The sequence below is a fragment of the Nerophis lumbriciformis genome, linkage group LG30 (genome assembly GCF_033978685.3).
Source record: "Nerophis lumbriciformis linkage group LG30, RoL_Nlum_v2.1, whole genome shotgun sequence".
Taxonomy (NCBI): Eukaryota; Metazoa; Chordata; class Actinopteri; order Syngnathiformes; family Syngnathidae; genus Nerophis; species Nerophis lumbriciformis.
In genome coordinates this window covers 16,527,587-16,549,122 of record NC_084577.2, presented here as the reverse complement: position 1 = coordinate 16,549,122, position 21,536 = coordinate 16,527,587, and the positions used below count along the sequence as shown (strand labels likewise).

General features: G+C 39.0%; 1 protein-coding gene and 1 long non-coding RNA gene across 4 annotated transcripts in view; one reads left to right on the top strand and one right to left on the bottom strand.

Moving 5' to 3' along the window:
• LOC133572716 (EH domain-containing protein 2-like) overlaps positions 1 to 16,025 on the bottom strand; it is an 84,942-nt gene extending 68,917 nt beyond the window's left edge. Inside the window, exons 1-3 of one of the 3 annotated variants that reach the window (XM_061925674.1) lie at positions 15,818 to 16,025; positions 15,429 to 15,624; positions 13,534 to 13,618 (exon numbers count right to left, since the gene is read on the bottom strand). The gene's annotated coding sequence lies outside the window, so the exon portion shown is untranslated. The remainder of the gene's footprint in view (positions 1 to 13,533; positions 13,619 to 15,428; positions 15,625 to 15,817) is intronic. The other 2 variants (XM_061925675.1, XM_061925676.1) reach the window with 2 other exon arrangements.
• LOC133572719 (uncharacterized) overlaps positions 9,375 to 21,536 on the top strand; it is a 38,826-nt gene continuing 26,664 nt past the window's right edge. The window contains exons 1-2 of the long non-coding RNA XR_009810571.1: positions 9,375 to 9,453; positions 16,359 to 16,502. This is a non-coding gene — a long non-coding RNA (uncharacterized lncRNA). The remainder of the gene's footprint in view (positions 9,454 to 16,358; positions 16,503 to 21,536) is intronic.

Below are 21,536 nucleotides of genomic sequence, written 5' to 3'. Positions count from 1 at the left end.
AGTTATTCATGTAATATAGAGGTATATCCATCCATCCATTTACTACCGCTTGTCCTTTTCGGGGTCGCGGGGGGTGCTGGAGCCTATCTATATTAAGCCATCAAATAATGCTCCCACTACCGCTCGGTTGTCGGGCACGACTCTTGTCGTAGATCCTTGGTGCACATGCAACCTTTGTTTTCATTTCGTTGTTTTCACTGAAATTGTTATTGCTGTTTAAACAGTGATGAAAACGAAAATTTAGGCTAGTATTATAGTGTCACTGTTAACAACTTCCTCACACTGTAGTTATCTACATGCTTACTGGTCAAAAAACACGATGATAGAAATATACCTTAAATAATTCCTTACTTGTAGTGGCAGTGATAAAGTCAGCTTATGAGGTAGCTCATTTCGATGGGTGTTTAATACGAGAAAATGTTAAGCGCTGATGCATGTGCATGCTCAGTAGTGTTAGGTAGCTCATTTTGACAAAACACCTGGTTTAATGAATGACAACATTGACCAATGTAAATATTTGTTTGAAATCACCTGCACGATCCACATTGTCTTACAATATAAGACATCGAGAAAATGATTTTTGTATATCATGTGTACTTAAACCAGAATTGTGTTGTTTTTTTGCTTGATGGCATGTCTATTGTCAGTGGTGCTATGTACAGATGCATTCATTAAAAAAGGGTTTGGACAGATTTGGCACTTCCTTGACATGACAAACTTTAATACAGTAAATCCCTGTAACCTCTCAAGGATGGCGAAAAAACAATCAAACGCCAATTAAATTGTATATTTTTCACACACAGCTTGCTAACCTGACGTTGACATTCTGCTCCAATTTCCGATTACCATTTGCAAAAAAAGACTATATTAGAATCGGCTCCATAAGCGTCTCTGTCTCTCATCAATATCCATAAATATGCCTCAACACATAATAAACATTTTAAATTGTAAAAATTTTTGGTACTCACAACTTGTGAATGATAATGAAAGATGATCGGTAGAGCAAATAGCTAGCCTTTAGCCTGGTCCTCAAGCTAGCGCTACAACCCCTGGCTCCTTTTCAGCTAGCTGTCTGAGAAGACATACAGTAATCCACACTGCTTGCTCGTTATAATAACGATTATAATAACCATTTACGATCACACATATTGACACATATTGTTCACCTGCGGTTTTTAAGGCTGGAATGACTGTGGAAGTTAACAACAAACAAAACAAACAAGGTGCCACCATCTTGAACTGTCATCATGTCCTTATGTATGCTGAACTGTTTTAATGTCAGTTTACCAGAGGTGTGGACTCGAGTCACATGACTTGGACTCGAGTCAGACTCGAGTCATGAATTTGATGACTTTAGACTCGACTTGACAAAATGTAAAAAGACTTGCAACTCGACTTAGACTTTAACATCAATGACTTGTGACTTCACTTGGACTTGAGCCTTTTGAATTGACATGACTTGACATGACTTGCTACTTTCCCCAAAACCCAAAGATGAAAAAGTTATTCGGGAGCGCTCCGTATTTTTCATTGTGTACTTGTCTATCAGCGTTGCGTGTGTCAGCTGGTGTGGTCTCAGTACAACAGCCAATCAAATTAGATCTACTTTGTTTTCATCACACAGCATTCATCCAATCAAATTGCAGGACAACCAACGAAGAAGACATGTCCAAGCCACACGCCAGTGAACAAAAAATTATATATAAAAATATAAAAATTACGAGGTGGTCAACACAAAACGGTTTGCAGTATGCAACACATGCGGTTCGAAAATTACTGATGGAGAGGCAACAACTTCCAACTTCGTCCGGCATTTGAAGTTGCACAAAGAACGGTAAGTTTTGAATGTAAGATAATGTTTATTGGCTAAGTAACGTGACTTTTATTTGCTGTGTAGTTAAATCAGTGAGGCTGTAAACTCACTGCTAACGTTATAACGTTATTGCAAACACGGGAATCTGTTGCAGTTCACTACCTTATTCATACTTTTTGTTCAGTGATTTTTTTTAAGCAGGGTTACGTTAGTCAATATATCACACGTAACGTTAGACGGCGGTCAGCAGCACCGCGTATTTTAGCCACCTAAAAGAAGACAAAAATAGTAAAATAAAGGTCAGTTAAAATGTATACTATATTATGAATATGTGTACCGTTTTAGCTAGCTTTCTGACATACTGTTGGTTGTTTACCTCAGTGGTCCCCAACCACCGGGCCGCGGCCCGGTACTGGTCCGTGGATCGATTAGTATCGGGCCGCACAAGAAATAATTTTTTTCTTTTTTTAATTAAATCAACATAAAAAACACAAGATACACTCACAAGTAGTGCACCAACCCAAAACAACTCTCTCCCCCTTTTGTTCTGGGCATTGAACATGAAGACTCTTCCTTCACTGTTCCGAGTGGCCATGAGAGTCTTGGCAGTGCCTGCCTCCAGTGCTCCAGTGGAGCGAGTTTTCAGCCATGGTGGCATCATACTACGCCCCCATCGTGCACAAATGACTGACAGACTCTTGGCTAATTTGGTCTTTTGCAAATGCAATGCAGCATAGGGCCCTGACATATAAAAAGTACAACTTTTTTGTTATGTTCACGTATATGTCATGTTTTTTCAATGTTAACACTTTTGTACAAATAAGTACATTTGCACTTTATTTTTCAATGTGTTTGTTCTGTAAAGGAATGAGTTAATGTTTAAAATGACTGGTTAATAGTGCTATTATAAAGTGCAATGTCAGCACAATTTTCTTTCCTGCAATTTAAAATGCACTTGTTTTAATAAATAAATACAGCGTTTGAAAAGCATACACAATCTGTGTTAATATATTAGTCTGTGGTTAAAAGGACTTGAAAGGACTCGAAACTCAAAATGCAGGATTTAGGACTTGACTTGAGACTTTCCAGTCTTGACTTTGGACTTGACTCGGGGCTTGCCTGTCTTGACTCGGGACTTGACTCGGACTTGAGGGCAAAGACTTGAGACTTACTTGTGACTTGCAAAACAATGACTTGGTCCCACCTCTGCAGTTTACGCTGTATTATCACATGTTTACAAATGATTGCCGACTTTAAGTAAACCCAATGCATTTTCTTTGGAAAAGTATTCGGAGAAAAATATGAATACATACACTGCACAGTGTATATATGTATATATATATATATATATATATATATATATATATATATATATATATATATATATATATATATATATATATATACATATACATATACACACACACAGTTGTTCCTCCCTACATCACCCTTCAAATATATTGGCTTCACTACACAACATTTTCTTTTTTAAAGCTTATTCTACATACTTTTGACCTAAATTACAGTGATGTACTTTTAATTTCTCTTACTACTTTGTGGTGATCGATAAAGATATTCACCAAGCCGGACTTTGCCCTATTCTGGGTCAACACTGCTAATCTTGGCGCTACTGTTCCTTCAGAGTGACAATCAAATTGACCAACTTTTAAGAGACTAACTTTTAGATGCACTTTATCTTTAAGTCCTGCCTTATCAATAACACAACTTTACATTTGTGAGCCTTTGTCGTGAGCAATTTTCAAAAGGCAACACGTGAGATATATTATTACCGACGCACCACTTAACGTAAAGACTGCTATCAGGTATTAGCACTGCTAAGTGGAAATTATCTGTTCTGCCCTCTGCACTTTATCTTTGACATAATCAGCTCCACATGACATTGGCGTGAGCGATGTGGAATGACAACGGAGGACACAAAATGCTATCAACACGTAATGCTAGTTTAAAACATTAAAAATCGGGGTATTAAATTCGACCCAACTCTCTCGTTTGAGTCACACATTAAGAGTGTTACTAAAACGGCTTTCTTTCATTTCTGTAATATCGTTAAAATTCGTTCCATTTTGTCCACTAGCGACTCTGAGATCATTATTCATGCGTTCGTTACGTCTCGTCTCGATTACTGTAACATATTATTTTCGGGTCTCCCTATGTCTAACATTAAAAGATTACAGTTCGTACAAAATGTGGCTGCTATACTTTTGACAAGAACAAGAAAGTTTGATCATATTACGCCAATACTGGCTCACCCGCACTGGCTTCCTGTGCACTTAAGATGTGACTTTAAGGTTTTACTACTTACGTATAAAATACTACACGGTCTAGCTCCATCCTATCTTGCTGATTATATGGTACCATATGTCCCGGCAAGAAATCTGTGTTCGAAGAACTCCAGCTTATTAGTGATTCCCAGAGGCCAAAAAAGTCTGCGGTCTATAGAGCGTTTTCTATTCGGGCTCCAGTACTCTGGAATGCCCTTCCGGTAACAGTTAGAAATGCTACCTCAGTAGAAGCATTTAAGTCCCATCTTAAAACTCATTTGTATACTCTAGCATTTAAATAGACCCCCCTTTTAGACCAGTTGATCTAGTGGCCTAGTGGTTAGAGTGTCGGCCGTGAGATCGGTAGGTTGTGAGTTCATACCAAAGACTATAAAAACGGGACCCATTACCTCCCTGCTTGGCACTCAGCATCAACGGTTGGAATTGGGGGTTAAATCACCAAAAATGACTCCCGGGCGCGGCCACCGCTGCTGCCCACTGCTCGCCTCACCTCCCAGGGGGTGAACATGGGGATGGGTCAAATGCAGTGGACAAATTTCACCACACCTACTGTGTGTGTGACAATCATTGGTACTTTAACTTTTCTGCTCAGCCCCCCTCACCTTCGTGGAGAGGGGGGGCACAGATTCGGTGAGCACAGATGACGCGCTGGCTACAGAATGGCACTGATTCCCAGCTGCTGACAGTGACGTGTTAGATTCCACATGGATCAATCTTGGGTTCTTTCTTGTTCCTTATGTGTATTAATAATCTTTATATACCGTAGTTAAAAAAAACCCATAACATTTTCTTTTATTTGTTGATGACACCAATACAGTTGTGGTAACAATCTAGAAACATTAATGGATATAGTAGAAAAAATATTATTATTGTTAAAGAAGTGGTTTGATTCAAATAAGTTAACTCTCAATTCAAATAAAACAAAATTTATAGTTTTTGGAAATTGTGCTGTTGATGTACGTACAAAAAAAAAAAAAAATCGATACTAAAAAAAGAGTGGATGATATAACATTTATTGGAGTACCTTTACAAAAGGGGCAAGTGGGACTCAGATAATCAGGTGACTGCAAAATGCTAGCAAAAAACGCTTTTGTATTCTTATTTTTCTTACATATGAATAAAAAAAGAAAAAAAGATCAGGTTCACAATAGCATTTCAATTCGGGGGGCGCGTGACAAGTCTGTCCCTGAGGAGGCATGACAAATAATGGAGAACCATTGATATGCTGTATAATATATTGCCAAAGCATCGACATTTACTGCACATTAGTTAATGATGAAAACCGAGAGGAAACTAATTTATTACTGGAATCAAAAAGCTCTTTGCCAAGAAATTGTGTGCCGGTTTGATGATGAATAACATTTCACTCTGGAGGGAAAAAAAGTACTCGCTTTTTGGGCCACAACCCATACGTTTGTAAAACCTTGCCTTAGTCCCATCTATATTTATTTGGAACACAGTGTTGTGTGTCATCAATTTCCGAGATAATCAACACTCTTTTTTTTTCCAAAGCGTTTTATTCACTGTTGGCCAAAAGGTGGCTGTGGTCTGGCAGAGGTAGGCCGAGAGGGACTTGGACCAAACGCGCACCCATCCCAGCATCCCCAGGGTGACTGATGGGAGAAGGACCCGGCAGTGGCGGATGGAAATCACTGCCCATCCTCCCTCTGGTGCTGGTGATGGATGGGCGGGGTGGGCTGGTCCAGCTCAGCCTGTGTTGTGACAGGCAGCAGATGTACTCCAATAATGTTTATTGGGGGGGCTTCATCTTTTGATGACACACACCTGTTTCCAGTCAAACAGGCCCAGAGAGGCCATTTATCCAGTAAGCTCTGGGTGGCCGCACAGCATCACCGCATCAGACCTTTTCATTGTACTGTGCAAAAGTATTTTGCCACCACCAGAATGACCATATATGTCACTGTGAACACACGTGGGGACAAAAGTACTTCTTCATTTAAAATAATAGGTGGTGTTGTCATGGCTTTAGGATGCCTGGTTTTATTAAAGCAATAGAAAGTAAAGTCACCTTGACCAAAAGTTGTGTGATAATTTTTCAAATGTTTAAATGTCTGAATAAACACTCTACGCAGTTGTTTAAAGGGTTGTTAAGGACTTGTGGGGACCATATGACGATGGCGACCAGCCACTTCAGTAGCTAATCATCAACGTGGTCATTTGTGCTCTGCAGGTTTTCCTTGTTCTACTTTGATGGGCTGAATTACCTCATGGATACGATTATACTTTGTTTCTGCTAAACTTTTATTCATCAGTGAGTCATGTTCTTTGTAGTTCAGTTTAGCAACATTGCAGCCGCATCCATTCAAAAGCTCAGAGACACAATTGCTAATTTAGCATTGCTTCTGACGTCGTCATTTACAGTCGTATTTCTAAAACGACCGTACTATTTAGTTGTTGTTTTTTTTTTTAACAAATCATATTGCTGACATAGCTGCTGTACAGATTTACTTCACTAAAGAGAAGTGTGGGATACCTTGTTGCCTTATTTGTATTTGACTTTATTAAATGGATATATTTAGTGTTGGGCGCAGCCGGACCGAGCAGGAGGGGATAGACGGAAGAAAAAGAAGATGACAAAGAGGGAAATTGCAGGGACAAGAGATCAGAGAGAGAGAGACAGCTGCAACAACAAAAAACAACAACAACCAAACTACCGTATTTTTCGGACTATAAGTCGCAGTTTTTTTCATAGTTTGGCCGGGCTCCAGTGCGACTTATATATGTTTTTTTCCTTCTTTATTATGCATTTTCAGCAGGTGCGACTTATACTCCGGTGCGACTTATACTCCGAAAAATACGGTACATCTGCAAATACCATACGGTGCCAAAAAATTATAATTAAGAACAGATTAGTGAAATAGTGAGTAATAACACAGTAATGACAATGACTATTATTGCACTATAAATGAAACAATAAAAATACCAATAGAAATAATTACTAATATTTAGTTTTATATTGGCTTCAGTACTATAGGATATATGAAACACTTTTCTTTCTTTATTAACGTAATTTTTAACCTTTTCATATAATCATTGTAAATGATCTGGAATATAAAAACATGATTATTGACCATATTGGATTCAACTGGAATGTAGTTGTCAATGTAATCTTTGTGTTCAATATTTTTTAATATCTAATTATAAAAAGTACTTGAACTACATTTGTGTTCGTGAGGTTCATGGCTGGTGAGGCACTGACTTCATCACAGTCAGATTTACAAACATACGAACCCTAAAGAGTATCTTATTCACCATTTGATTGGCAGCAGTTAACGGGTTATGTTTAAAAGCTCATACCAGCATTCTTCCCTGCTTGGCACTCAGCATCAAGGGTTGGAATTGGGGGTTGAAAAACCAAAAATGATTCCCGGGCACGGCGCCGCTGCTGCCCACTGCTCCCCTCACCTCCCAGGGGGTGATCAAGGGGATGGTTCAAATGCAGAGGACAAATTTCACCACACCTAGTGTGTGTGACAATCATTGGTACTTTAACTTAACTTTAACTTTACACAAACTGTAGCACACAAAAAAAGCACATTTAATTAAAAAAAACGTTATTATGGTCTTACCTTTACTTATAAATGAAGTCAATGCGCCGCTCCTTCTGAGCAAAAGCATCGATAACTTGTTTATTGAAGTCTTCCTTATCTTTCTTCGGTTTTAAAAGTCTCTCTGTCTCGATGGGGATATTCCTTTAATTATTACCTCCTGCTTCGATTGAAAGTCCAGTTTAGAAAACTGTTTTATTTTAGATATGTAATCCTCCATGTTAAACGTCCAGACGAGAGGAAAAAATAAACGATCGCTGCTAACTGTTGCTGCTTGTTGTCACTTATTCTGCAGCCGAGTAGTCGCATGAATGATCTCTGGGATCACTAGCGCCCTCTACCACCAGGAGGCGGGATTACTGCGAGCCTCAGCCAGTGAGTGTTCGCAGCCGTTTTGTGATTGCTCAGCACAAGAAATACGTTACACACATACAGTTGTTGACAAGATACACTGTACATTATATACCTCAGCTAACTAAACTATGGAAATGTATAATATAATTCATATAGCAATACGGTCTCACTGCACAGCAGGCCAGCAGTTAGCCGAGTCATTGCGCAATCCATGGCGAGGCTCAACTGGCTGGTGACTCACCGCAAATCTCTTCTCAGTATTTGAATGGCAAATGTGAAAATTCAGCAATTTTGAATAAAAATAATCTAAAACTGGTGAAGTTAAATGAAAAATAACTTTATAGTATAATCACTGGATACATATAACAATTTAATTAATTTTTTTTCTTTTTACATGCAGTGGAAGAATGGCCGTGCGCGACCCGAGGGTCCCTGGTTCAATCCCCACCTAGTACCAACCTCGTCATGTCCGTTGTGTCCTGAGCAAGACACTTCACCCTTGCTCCTGATGGGTGCTGGTTAGCGCCTTGCATGGCAGCTCCCTCCATCAGTGTGTGAATGTGTGTGTGAATGGGTAAATGTGGAAGTAGTGTCAAAGCGCTTTGAGTACCTTGAAGGTAGAAAAGCGCTATACAAGTACAACCCATTTATCATTATCATTACATTTTATTTCTTTCCATGATGGCACGTGAGGCCCCGCCTCACCTGCCTCCCCTGACTGTACGTCACTACTCTATATCTATATCAGCCTGTTACAAGAGTAACATTAAAGGCCAAAATAGGACCACAAACAAAATCTTGGTTTGGGCCACAAAAAGCCTAGTCATGCTTGCTAATTTTTCCTTTACTTTTCCATTAAAACATCTGAAAACCTTCACCAAATATCTGTGCTAGAAAGAAAGGGTTTAGTGTCGTAAGCCTCTCAGAGGAGAGTTAGAGTGCAGGAAACAGATGAAATAGCCCATAAAAAGGTAAGATCCAATCATGGGTACTTTTTCGTTGTAATTAGGCATGCGCCACTTCTTGCAAGGAGATTCTATCATTCTTACAGCGTAAGTCGCACGTCCCAGTGATCATTTCTATCCAAAAGTGTTTCAATTATAGTCGATGGAGCTGACGGCCGAGATAAAAGAGTGGGGGTGAAATAATTACAAAGCATTAGGCATAATTTAATCGGTTGTTGCCAAGAAAAATGTATGTTTACTAAAAAAAAGATCACAGAATCTCCCACAGTCCGTGATCAAGATACGTGTGTGATGCAATACAGTTTTGAGCTTTGATTATATGATGAATGTTCTTTGTTGTAATAGTTCTTTTTTTTGTTCTTTTGTTTGAAAATCTCTCAGCTGCTTTGCCTCTGTAGAAAGAAATCAGCAGCAGCGAGCAGCTGCCAGCGCACGTACATGAGAGCACAGTGAGTACTGTACGCTACGGGTGTCCTGATCCGATAGATATTGAATATCTGTCTGATATCAGCACACACACACAAAAAAACAAGTATCGCATAATATCGGCTTGCATCTAAATGTCTGATCCAAGCAGTCCTGCAGTGTGTATACTTGTGCAAAGCTGGACATCCAGTTAACATCTAAATGTCCTCCAATAAGCACACAAGGTAGGTTTTTTCTTGTATTTTAGTGAAGTCATTTGCAAAAGATAAACATGGTAGACCATAGGCTACGAGGAGCATCTATACAACAGCTAAGCACACAATAGCACACAAACTAGACATACTGTATGTAATATGTGTCCTTAATTGAACAATATTGCAGTCAAAAACACGACATTTGTCGAAGTATGAAATAATAACATGACATTTGTCACTATAAAAGTATGAAATAATTATAGTTATAATATAATATAATATAATTATAGTTACATATTACTTACATATACAAGGTCTCCAAAGCAGAAACATATTGTAAAGTATTGAGTAACAAATGTGTCCGCATCATTCAACTCACTGCACCATGCCATTAATCTAATTAATTTTTGTGACCACTTACCAAAAAACTAATTCAAACTCCACTTCAAAATAATACATCTGTCATAAGGTTAGTGTTTTTGTGCCTAGCATTGTTCTATTAATAATTTCAATTGATCAAGTTTTTCCTAATATTCCACACTTCAAGTATGTACTTTGATTTGGGCTGATATTGTATCAGATTACAATCGGTATAGGCCAATACTCAAGGCGTTGTATCGGACTGAAAAAGTTGTATCTGGATACAAAAGCTCCTCTTTTAGCAGCTGTGTGATGTATACCTGCAACAATTAAGGAGATGGCCTAAAAACGTATTTTTCAAAATATATTCTGAAACAGGGGCAGCACGTGTGCCTCACACTACGAAAGTCCTGAGTTCGATACTGGGCTCAGGATCTTTCTGTGTGGAGTTTGCATGTTCTCTCCGGGATTGCGTGGGTTCCCTCCGGGTACTCCGGCTTCCTCCCACCTCCAAAGACATGCACCTGGGGATAGGTTGATTGGCAACACTAAATTGGCCCTAGTGTGTGAATGTGAGTGTGAATATTGTCTGTTTATCTGTGTTGGCCCTGCGATGAGGTGGCGACTTGTCCAGAACCCCCCACAACCCCAAAAGGGACAAGCGGTAGAAAATGGATGGAGATTCTGGAACATTTGGGCTCAATTCAGAATCATAAAAATTCAAGAATTGCAATTCGAATGTGAATGAATTTTTTTCCACCACCCTTACTGTCAAATTGAAGCCCACCTGCTTCACGGTTTTTGCCCCAGAGCCAAAACAAAGCACAAACAGGGCACAGAAAATTACAACAATAAAAGCACCAGTGTCACCCACACTTGAACTGGTCTGCTTACTGTCAGGGAAAATGTGAAGAAAAGTGCATGCAAGTTGCTCGCACATGCTCGAAAAATCATCACCCAAACACACTTTACTTTGTGTACCAACAAGTTCCCCCCCGCCCACCATATTTCAGGCTACGCCCATTAACGCCAACGGATCAGAATTGGCGTCCCCCTGATACGCCTGAGTCAGCACGTTTGCCAAGTTAATCAGCATGAGAGCTGCCAGCTGCGGCGGCCCCTCTGGTGGGCATGATGTATGTTCCTGTGACACGCATGACCGGTGGCAGCAGAAAGTGAGGAGAGGGTTAGAGAGCAGAGAGCATGTACGGATATTAAAGCCATGCCAGATGTCCTATTAGCTGAGTGGCTCCGAGCCCCGGGCATGGCTGCCCACAGTGTGCCCACCTGTCTGGAAATTGTAAGGGCATAACATGTTGGGGATGGGCGCTTCTCATTTCACTAAAACAGCCTGGACTTACTATACTTCCTAAACTCTTAAAAAGTACACACTGAGTCTTCTTTGTGAAACTGTGACTTAATTGTGGCAATAAGTCGTCCCAACGTGTTGATTAAGCGTGAAACAGGTGACACTGGCGTCTGAAACACACATTCTTTGTGTAGCCAACATAATTACATAGGGTCACTTTAATCCGTGCTTTCTGGTTACACACACATACAGCATCAGCAACCCCTGCAACCCCAAAAGGGATAAGCGGTAGAAAATGGATGGATGGACATACAGCATTTAGTTCTACTCTTCACTATATTAAACAGCACCTGAGCAGGGGCGGTTGGTGGGTTGGTTCAGTTCTTTCCGCAAGTATTCACAGCGCTTCTGTTACAGCCTTATTCCAAAATGGAATAAATTAATTTTTGTCCTCAAAAATCTACAAACAATACCCCATAATGACAGTGTGAAAAAAAATGCTAATTTATTAAAAGTAAAAAACTAAAAAATATATTTTGCTTAATACTTTGTTGATGCACCTTTGGCAACAATTACAGCCTCGAGTCTTATAGACAGAGACATCCGGAATGAAAATGAACGATTCTTATCCAATCTGATGGAGCTTGAGAGGTGCTGCAAAGAAGAATGGGCAAAACTGCCCAAAATATAGGTGTGCTAAGCTTGTGGCATCGTATTCAAAAAGACTTGAGGCTGTAATTGCTGCCAAAAGTGCATCATCTATGTATTAGGCAAAGGCTGTGAATACTATGGTTTTTCTTAATATATATTTTTAATACAATTGCATTAAAGAAAAAAAAATATATATATATAACTTTTTACATTTTCATAATGAGGTATTGTCTATAGAATTTTGAGGACAAAATGGATTGTATTCCAATTTTAAATAAGGCTGTAACATGCCAAAATGTAGAAAAAGTGAAGCGCTGTGAAAACTTTCCGGATGCACTGTATTTGGGCTCAAGCCGTGAACGTTTTTTGAAAATCCCTGCATCTAAATTATCTAAAAAAAAAACTCTTAAAAGTAGCGTGCAGTACCGGAGTCCAACATAGAGGCAGTAGCTGTGTAAAGTAGCACGTGACTGTGTCAATGCTGCTAAATTGGTACTAAATCTGGTGACTTTCCAACTTCTCTTCGGAACTTTTTTCTCCTCAAAAGCAACACGTTTTTTTAACTATTAGGGCTCCCCTTAAGTGTGGTCCCGGGGATCCGGAAGGGTTTTAGTCATAAAAGTGTTGAAAATAAGTCATATAGCAATTGTTTTAATTTTTGTATTCAATATTTAGATCAACTCCATGTCTATCTGTTGACATAAAACATTTTCTTTTAAGTTTTATGTTGTTACGTTTTCTATGGCAAATACAGAAATTATGCAATATCCCCGACCCCTAAAAAATGTTAAAGTGGTATATTTGATGTGAAGTAATTGAAGCCTGATTCATAACAATATGAATATGAATATGAATTCATTATTATTTTTTCTGCACTTACAGTTTTTGAAAAAAGTCCCAATAAAATGATTGGGAAAGGGTCCCAAACATAAAAGTGTTAAAAAAAAGGTCATACCATTTTTTATTTGTATTTTTTACTTTCAATGCTCAAGTCTCTATATCAGCTTCAGGTCTATCTGTCGATTATAAGTTTTTGTTATTTTTTCATGTTGTTTTTGTCAAAGAACAATTGCAATATTCCCCCTAAAATATTTAAAAGTGGAATTTTTTATGTGAATAATTGGAGCCTGGAATAGGTCAATATATCATAACAACATTACATTTTGTAATTCATTATTATTTTTGGAGCGAAGACAGTTTTAAAGAAAAAAACAACCTGCATGACAGCTTTGTGTTATTAGAGTCACAACTTATTCTCGTTACATTTCACCTGTTTGCTCTTTTAATCCACTTTTGTATGTGTTTCTTTTTAATAGTATTTTTGGAACGAGGGCCGTTAAAAAATTAGCTGCGGGACGCAAAAAAAAAACCTCTCAAAAGTAACGTGCAGTACCGGAGTCCAACCAAAAGGCAGTAGCTGTGTAAAGTAGCCCGTGTGCTGGCCTTACAACACGTAACTGTGTCAATGCTGCTTAATTGACATCAAAATCTGATGACTTTCCAACTTCGGGACTTTTTTTTTCCCCTCAAAAGCAACTAGTGACAAATTTTCTGATGTTTTTAGAGACACAAAAGCACATATTACTCACAGGTGATGAAGTTGACAGTAGCCTCGCGCAGCAGTCCCAGCTGCAGTCAGAGCAGAGAGGAGACCCGCACCCCTTCGTGTCCAGGCTGCAAAAAAATCCAAAGTGGTATATTTGATGTGAAGTAATTGAAGCCTTAAATAGATCAATAATTCATAACAACATTGATTTTTTATTCATTTTTACTTTTTGAAAAAAAATCCCACTAAAATTATTGGGGAATCAAAAGGGTCCCACATATAAAAGTGTTAAAAAAAAAAAAGATTTTTAATTTTTTTATTTCAACACTTAAGTCTCAACTTCAGATCTATCTGTTGATTATAAGTTTTTATTTTTCATGTTGTTTTATGCACTTTTAGTTTTTTATATTGCAAACACACAAAAAATGCCATATCTCCCCCCCAAAAAATTTCAAAGGGGAATTTTTGATGTGAATAATTCGAGCCTTAAATAGGTCAATATATCATAACAACTAGGGATGTCCGATAATATCGGACTGCCGATATTATCGGCCGATAAATGCTTTAAAATGTAATATCGGAAATTATCGGTATCGGTTTCAAAAAGTAAAATTTATGACTTTTTAAAACGCCGCTGTACGGAGTGGTACACGGACGTAGGGAGAAGTACAGAGCACCAATAAACCTTAAAGGCACTGCCTTTGCGTGCCAGCCCAATCACATAATATCTACGGCTTTTCACACACACAAGGGACGGCGTGGCGCAGTGGAAGAGTGGCCCACCTAGTACCAACCTCGTCATGTCCGTTGTGTCCTGAGCAAGACACTTCACCCTTGCTCCTGATGGGTGCTGGTTAGCGCCTTGCATGGCAGCTCCCTCCATCAGTGTGTGAATGTGTGTGTGAATAGGTAAATGTGGAAGTAGTGTCAAAGCGCTTTGAGTACCTTGAAGGTAGAAAAGCGCTATACAAGTGAAACCCATTTATCATTTATTTATAAGTGAATGCCAGGCATACTTGGTCAACAGCCATACAGGTCACACTGAGGGTGGCCGTATAAACAACTTTAACACTGTTACAAATATGCGTCACACTGTGAACCCACACCAAACAATAATGACAAACACATTTCGGGAGAACATTCGCACCGTAACACAACATAAACACAACAGAACAAATACCCAGAACCCCTTGCAGCACTAACTCTTCCGGGATGCTACAATATACACCCCCTGCTACCCCCTACCCCTCCTCCCCCCACCTCAACCCCGTCCCCCCAACCCCGCCCACCTCAACCTCCTCATGCTCACGTTCCAAATTCCAAACTGCTGTTTTGAGGCATGTTAAAAAAAAAAAAAAAAGCACTTTGTGACTTTAATAATAAATATGGCAGTGCCATGTTGGCACTTTTTTTCATAACTTGAGTTGATTTATTTTGGAAAACCTTGTTACATTGTTTAATGCATCCAGCGGGGCATCACAACAAAATTAAGCATAATGATGTGTTAATTCCACAACTGTATATATCGGTATCGGTTGATATCGGAATCGGTAATTCAGAGTTGGACAATATCGGATATCGGCAAAAAAAGCCACTATCGGACATCTCTAATAACAACATTACATTTTGTAATTCATTATTATTTTTTGAGCCCAACCTGCATGGCACAGCTTTGTGTTATTAGAGTCACAACTTATTCTCATTACATTTCACCTGTTTGCTCTTTTAATCCACTTTTCTATGGGTTTCTTTTTAATAGTATTTTTGGAATGTGCTGAGGGCCGTTAAAAAATTAGCTGTGGGACACAAAAGGGCCCTCCGGGGCCACACTATGAACACCCCTGCTCCAACATTTAACGGTGCAGAACTTAATAGTTCAAATGTAATAATATAGTTAATTTGCAGTTCTAATCAAACTTAGCCTTTTGTTCAACTCACTTTTTTTATCGCCCGCGTCGTTATTCCTCTCTCCCACAGCGTCCATCGCAGGTGATGACGTCATACAGAAACTTCTGGAATAATAGGAAATGTCCTCCTTCCAGAGGAGTTGGCAACACAAATAAAACTCCGTCCACAATATTTTCTCTTCTTGCTTTAGTGAAGCTTTCTTTGACATATGTGTATGATGTGGAGACTGTAACATACAGTAAAAAAATAAATAAATGAAGTTACTATCCGAGTGTACAAATGATACAGCTATGCTAATACAAATAGCTAGCTAAACACAGAATAGGCTAGCTGCTAATATAACACCGTCTATCCAGTTTACAAACTTATTCAAAGTAATATTTCAGGGACATTTGTGACTTGTACACGTAGATACTCACATAAACTTGAACTTTTAAAGCAGACACAGCTTTGTCAGTTTTTGTTCGCGAGCTTGTGCGAGTTGTGGTTGACCGAGAGAAAAACACCAAAGATTGTTTACGTCCGAGAAGAACGCTCACTCTGATGTCCCCAAAACCGGGAAACGACCGTTCATGGAGAAGATGTCTCACTTTGTTAACTTTTTAACCATCGGCTTTAAAAAAAAAAAAATCAACAATACATATTAACATATTTATTTATTCTGTCTTTGAGCAGAATACATGACAGCCTGTCTGAGCCTCCCCTGAAGAAGTGAATCATGAATTGATTAACGTGGACCCCGACTTAAACAAGTTGAAAAACTTATACGGATGTTACCATTAAGTGGTCAATTGTACGGAATATGTACTGTACTGTGCAATCTACTAATAAAAGTTTCAATCCATCAATCAATCAAAGTGAATTATTATATTTATATAGCACTTTTCTCTAATGACTCAAAAGTGCGTTACATTGTGAAACCCAATAACTAAGTTACTTTTTCTTTTTTTTTTAAACCAGTGTGGGTGGCACTGGGTGCATGTGGGTAAAGTGTCTTGTCCAAAGACACAACGGCAGTGACTAGGATGGCAGAAGCGGGGATCGAACCTGGAACCCTCAAGTTGCTGGCATGGCCGCTCTCCCAACCGAGCTGTGATTATTCAGGTATGTGAATCATTTAAAAAAAAAAAAGTTTTACTCTGTTGGTTTGCTAAATGTTTGTGTATTAGTAAAGTTATGTACAAAGGAAGTGAATGACAGCAATACTGTTACTGTATGTGGTTGCATTGGAATCATCCAAAAAAGCTTGGATGATAATTATTTTGCTTCATTAAATCATATTATTTATCTGTGTAATCCAGTGCTTTTTGTCTGCTTTAATAAAGTTGAGATACCATATCGTTTAAAAAAAAAAAAAAAGAAAAAAAAAAAAGTTTTTTTTTGTTGCACCTGCTAAAAAGAAATCTAAACTATTCAAGCTTAAAACTGCCCCTGCATCTGATTCCTAACTATTTTAATCAGGGCTTTGAAATGATTTTTTTTTTTTAAATTAGATTTATGACATTTTTGAATTTAGGTTAATTAGAATAGAATAGAATATAATAGAATAGAATAGAATGGATTTTATTGTCATTATATTTGCATATAACGAGATTGAGGACTCCAACTTAAGGTGCGGTAGTGGGAACAAATATGGGATAAAAATAAATTACACAAAAGGTACTAAAGAAAAAAACACAATAAATAATTGAAATAAAAAATTGTGATTAATCACTCATTTGCATAATAAAAATAGCTTAAGAAACGACCCCAGTATTTGTACACTAATGCAACTTTATTGTCAGAATGTCATCCAGGAACGTTTTACTTGAATGCATGTTGTATATTTGGTCAAAACTTGGAGATCGGTAGGTTGTGAGTTCAAACCCCGGCCGAGTCGTACCAAAGACTACAAAAATGGGACCCATTACTTTGCTTGGCACTCAGCATCAAGGGTTGGAATTGGGGGTTGAATGACCAAAAATGATTCCCGGGCACGGCCACCGCTGCTACTCACTGCTCCCCTCACCTCCCAGGGGGTGATCAAGGGTGATGGGTCAAATGCAGGGAATAATTTCGCCACAATGTGTGTGTGACATTCATTGGTACTTTAACTTTTTAACAGTTTTATCTAAAGTTCTTACAGGCTGGAGTGAAATTTGCACTCACTCATATTTGCACTGAATCTTTGGGCACCACACGATTCGATTCGATTCTTGTGGGTAATGATTTGATTCGAAATCAATTCTCGATTCAAATCGATTCTCCATTGAAAATCAAAACTTTTTTTTTTTTTTTTAAATAACATTGGGTGCCAGTTCTTTGATTAACTACATTCCTCCATAAAATAGATAACAAGTCTGATACAGTTTTATATTATTTAAAAGAAAACTGGTTTTGTGTAGTCAAATTCTACCCAAACATTTAATAAAGTAAAATACAAATAAGGCAACAAAAGAAATATCCCACACTTCTCTTTTCTAAAGTAAATAAATAAATGATAAATGGGTTGTACTTGTATAGCGCTTTTCTACCTTCAAGGTACTCAAAGCGCTTTGACACTACTTCCACATTTACCCATTCACACACACATTCACACACTGATGGAGGGAGCTGCCATGCAAGGCGCTAACCAGCACCCATCAGGAGCAAGGGTGAAGTGTCTTGCTCAGGACACAACGGACATGACGAGGTTGGTACTAGGTGGGGATTGAACCAGGGACCCTCGGGTTGCGCACGGCCACTCTCCCTAAATCCGTATACCAGATATAGGCATCTACATCAACAATATGATTTGCCTGAGTGACTGGAAAAGGACAGATTAAAAAAACATGTTTTTTTTAATATTATTCATATTTGTTTGACTACTTTGGATTGTTTTGTGTCATGTTTGTGTGTCCTCTCAATTACTCTGTTGACTGCTAATCTGAATGTTGCTGGGCCGAGGTTTGGTTTGGAATTGTATTATTATTGTGTAGTATTTTGTTGGACTTATTAAACATTTTGTAAAAATAAAAAAAATAAAAGAAACTATTAAAAAAAATATTAATTATTGATCAAAAAAAATATATAGATTTTTAAATTTTTTTAAATTATTAAGAATTGCGACTCATTTGAAAATCCATGTATTTTTGACATCCCTAATTGATATGATCACTGACCGTATATGTAGCAGTTATGGCAAAAGAGCTTGTACGGTCAAAAATAAATTGCAGGATTTATCTAAGTGTGTTCATGGTTAACGCGATAATTTTTCGTTATTAATCACATGAATTAACTCGTTAATTTTGACAGCCCTAATTTTAAACATTTTAACGTTAAAATCACGTGTATCCACTAGGGGGCAGTACAAATCCTAAACCCTCGTTTAGTAATTTTTGTTTTGTTTTCAACATTTATTGTGTACCCCACATGCATTCATTATATCACTTAATAATTATTCTTAAAGGTTTATTATTCACTTAAATTTTCTGGCACTCAAGTACAGAAAAATAAACAATCACCTTGTTTTTTCTTTATTTTATTTCATCATAACTTTTTCTATATTTTTTCCATTTTTGCTGCTTGGCATGGATAACTGGCAAGATTGATATGCTACAATATCAGATTGCAATGAGCATGAGCCTCACTTTGGAACCGAGTGGGACATCTTTCATGAATGAGATGTACAAACCCCGTTTCCATATGAGTTGGGAAATTGTGTTAGATGTAAATATAAACGGAATACAATGATTTGCAAATCCGTTTCGATATTTGATGTTCAAACTCATAAACTTTATTTTAATTAACTTAGAATTTCATGGCTGCAACACGTGACAAAGTAGTTGGGAAAGGGCATGTTCACCACTGTGTTACATAGCCTTTCCTTTTAACAACACTCAGTAAACGTTTGGGAACTGAGGAGACACATTTTTGAAGCTTCTGAGGTGGAATTCTTTCCCATTCTTGCTTGATGTACAGCTTAAGTTGTTCAACAATCCGGGGGTCTCCGTTGTGGTATTTTAGGTTTCATAATGCGCCACACATTTTCAATGGGAGACAGGTCTGGACTACAGGCAGGCCAGTCTAGTACCCGCACTCTTTTACTATGAAGCCACGTTGATGTAACACGTGGCTTGGCATTGTCTTGCTGAAATAAGCAGGGGCGTCCATAGTAACGTTGCTTGGATGGCAACATATGTTGCTCCAAAACCTGTATGTACTTTTCAGCATTAATGGTGCCTTCACAGATGTGTAAGTTACCCATGTCTTGGGCACTAATACACCCCCATACCATCACAGATGCTGGCTTTTCAACTTTGCGCCTATAACAATCCGGATGGTTCTTTTCCTCTTTGGTCCGGAGGACACGATGTCCACAGTTTCCAAAAAAAAAGTGAAATGTGGACTCGTCAGACCACAGAACACTTTTCCACTTTGTATCAGTCCATCTTAGATGAGCTCAGGCCCAGCGAAGCCGACGGCGTTTCTGGGTGTTGTTGATAAACGGTTTTCGCCTTGCATAGGAAAGTTTTAACTTGCACTTACAGATGTAGCGACCAACTGTAGTTACTGACAGTGGGTTTCTGAAGTGTTCCTGAGCCCATGTGGTGATATCCTTTACACACTGATGTCGCTTTTTGATGCAGTACAGCCTGAGGGATCGAAGGTCACGGGCTTAGCTGCTTACGTGCAGTGATTTCTCCAGATTCTCTGAACCCTCTGATGATACCGTAGATGGTGAAATCCCTAAATTCCTTGCAATAGCTGATTGAGAAAGGTTTTCTTAAACTGTTCAACAATTTGCTCACGCATTTGTCGACAAAGTGGTGACCCTCGCTCCATCCTTGTTTGTGAATGGAATCTACTTTTATACCCAATCATGGCACCCACCTGTTCCCAATTTGCCTGTTCACCTGTCCTTTCCCAACTTCTTTGTCACGTGTTGCTGGCATCAAATTCTAAAGTTAATGATTATTTTCAAAATAAAAACGTTTATCAGTTTGAACATCAAATATGTTGTCTTTGTAGCATATTCAACTGAATATAGGTTGAAAATGATTTGCAAATCATTGTATTCCGTTTATATTTACATCTAACACAATTTCCCAACTCATATGGAAACGGGGTTTGTAATAATATCGCCATAAAGAAGTACGCCACATCATCCGCACATTCTTGATGGATGTGTTCGCATAATCAAAAAGGCTTCATTTGGTCAATGCTGGCACAGGTGGCAAAAAAAAAGACCCCACTCATGGCCATTATCACTACCACTCTATTATGACCCCGGCTTGCACCATCACTGAGTGACCTCATCAAAGCTGGACGACCCATGCTGACCTCATCAACAATGCCTGACCCCAGTGACCTCATCAAAAGGTGGACGCCCCATGAAGCCCGGAGGGGTGACGACGGCCCCTAAGAAAACTCCCCCATTAGGGTGCCAAGAGCACTGTAAATGTGGAGTGTCAGCGCCCACCGTCCACACCGTCATGCCCAATTCCCCCCCACCCCCCGCCACCGCGTTACCCTGCGGACAATGGAGCGGCTAAACCCTCCCGGCCGCCGTGTCCGCCCACGTCGGCTGGCAGCAGTGACAGAAGGCGGCGCAGGATGGGACTCTTATTGAGCGTTTGAGCGATGAGCCAGGTCATCGCATCGAGCCGCCTCATCCATCATGCCCCACAAATGGACACAAATAAAGAGGACGCATTCCTGCCTGCGCTCCCACTACCACATTCAAGGCCTGTGCTCGCCTCCGCCATGCAAGCCCCAAGCCAAGAGAGAGAGAGAAAAAAAAAAAAACAGAGTTCAGACTCGCTTTCGGAGGCCATGGGAGTGCCAGAAGAAAGCGCCAGGTGGTTCCCTGACCGACAGTCCATGTCTGCGTCATAATTACGAGCACAAAGAGAGACTTATGCAGGAGGCTTTGAATCCAGTGGGTGAGTTAAATGTTGTCTAATGTCGGTTTGTGTACAGCCCACTTATTGTATGACTCGCCAAAAGGTTCTAACACTATCTCAGTCAACAAACTCCCAAACATTGGTGACTCAGTGTCTGAGTCCAAGTATGGCCGCAAAATAAGACACCACGGGGCCAAAGAAAGTTGTGAGTGCCAGCACTTTGATAAAAACGGTCAAAAGAACTGAACTTGAAATGGTCATTCATCCATTAAAT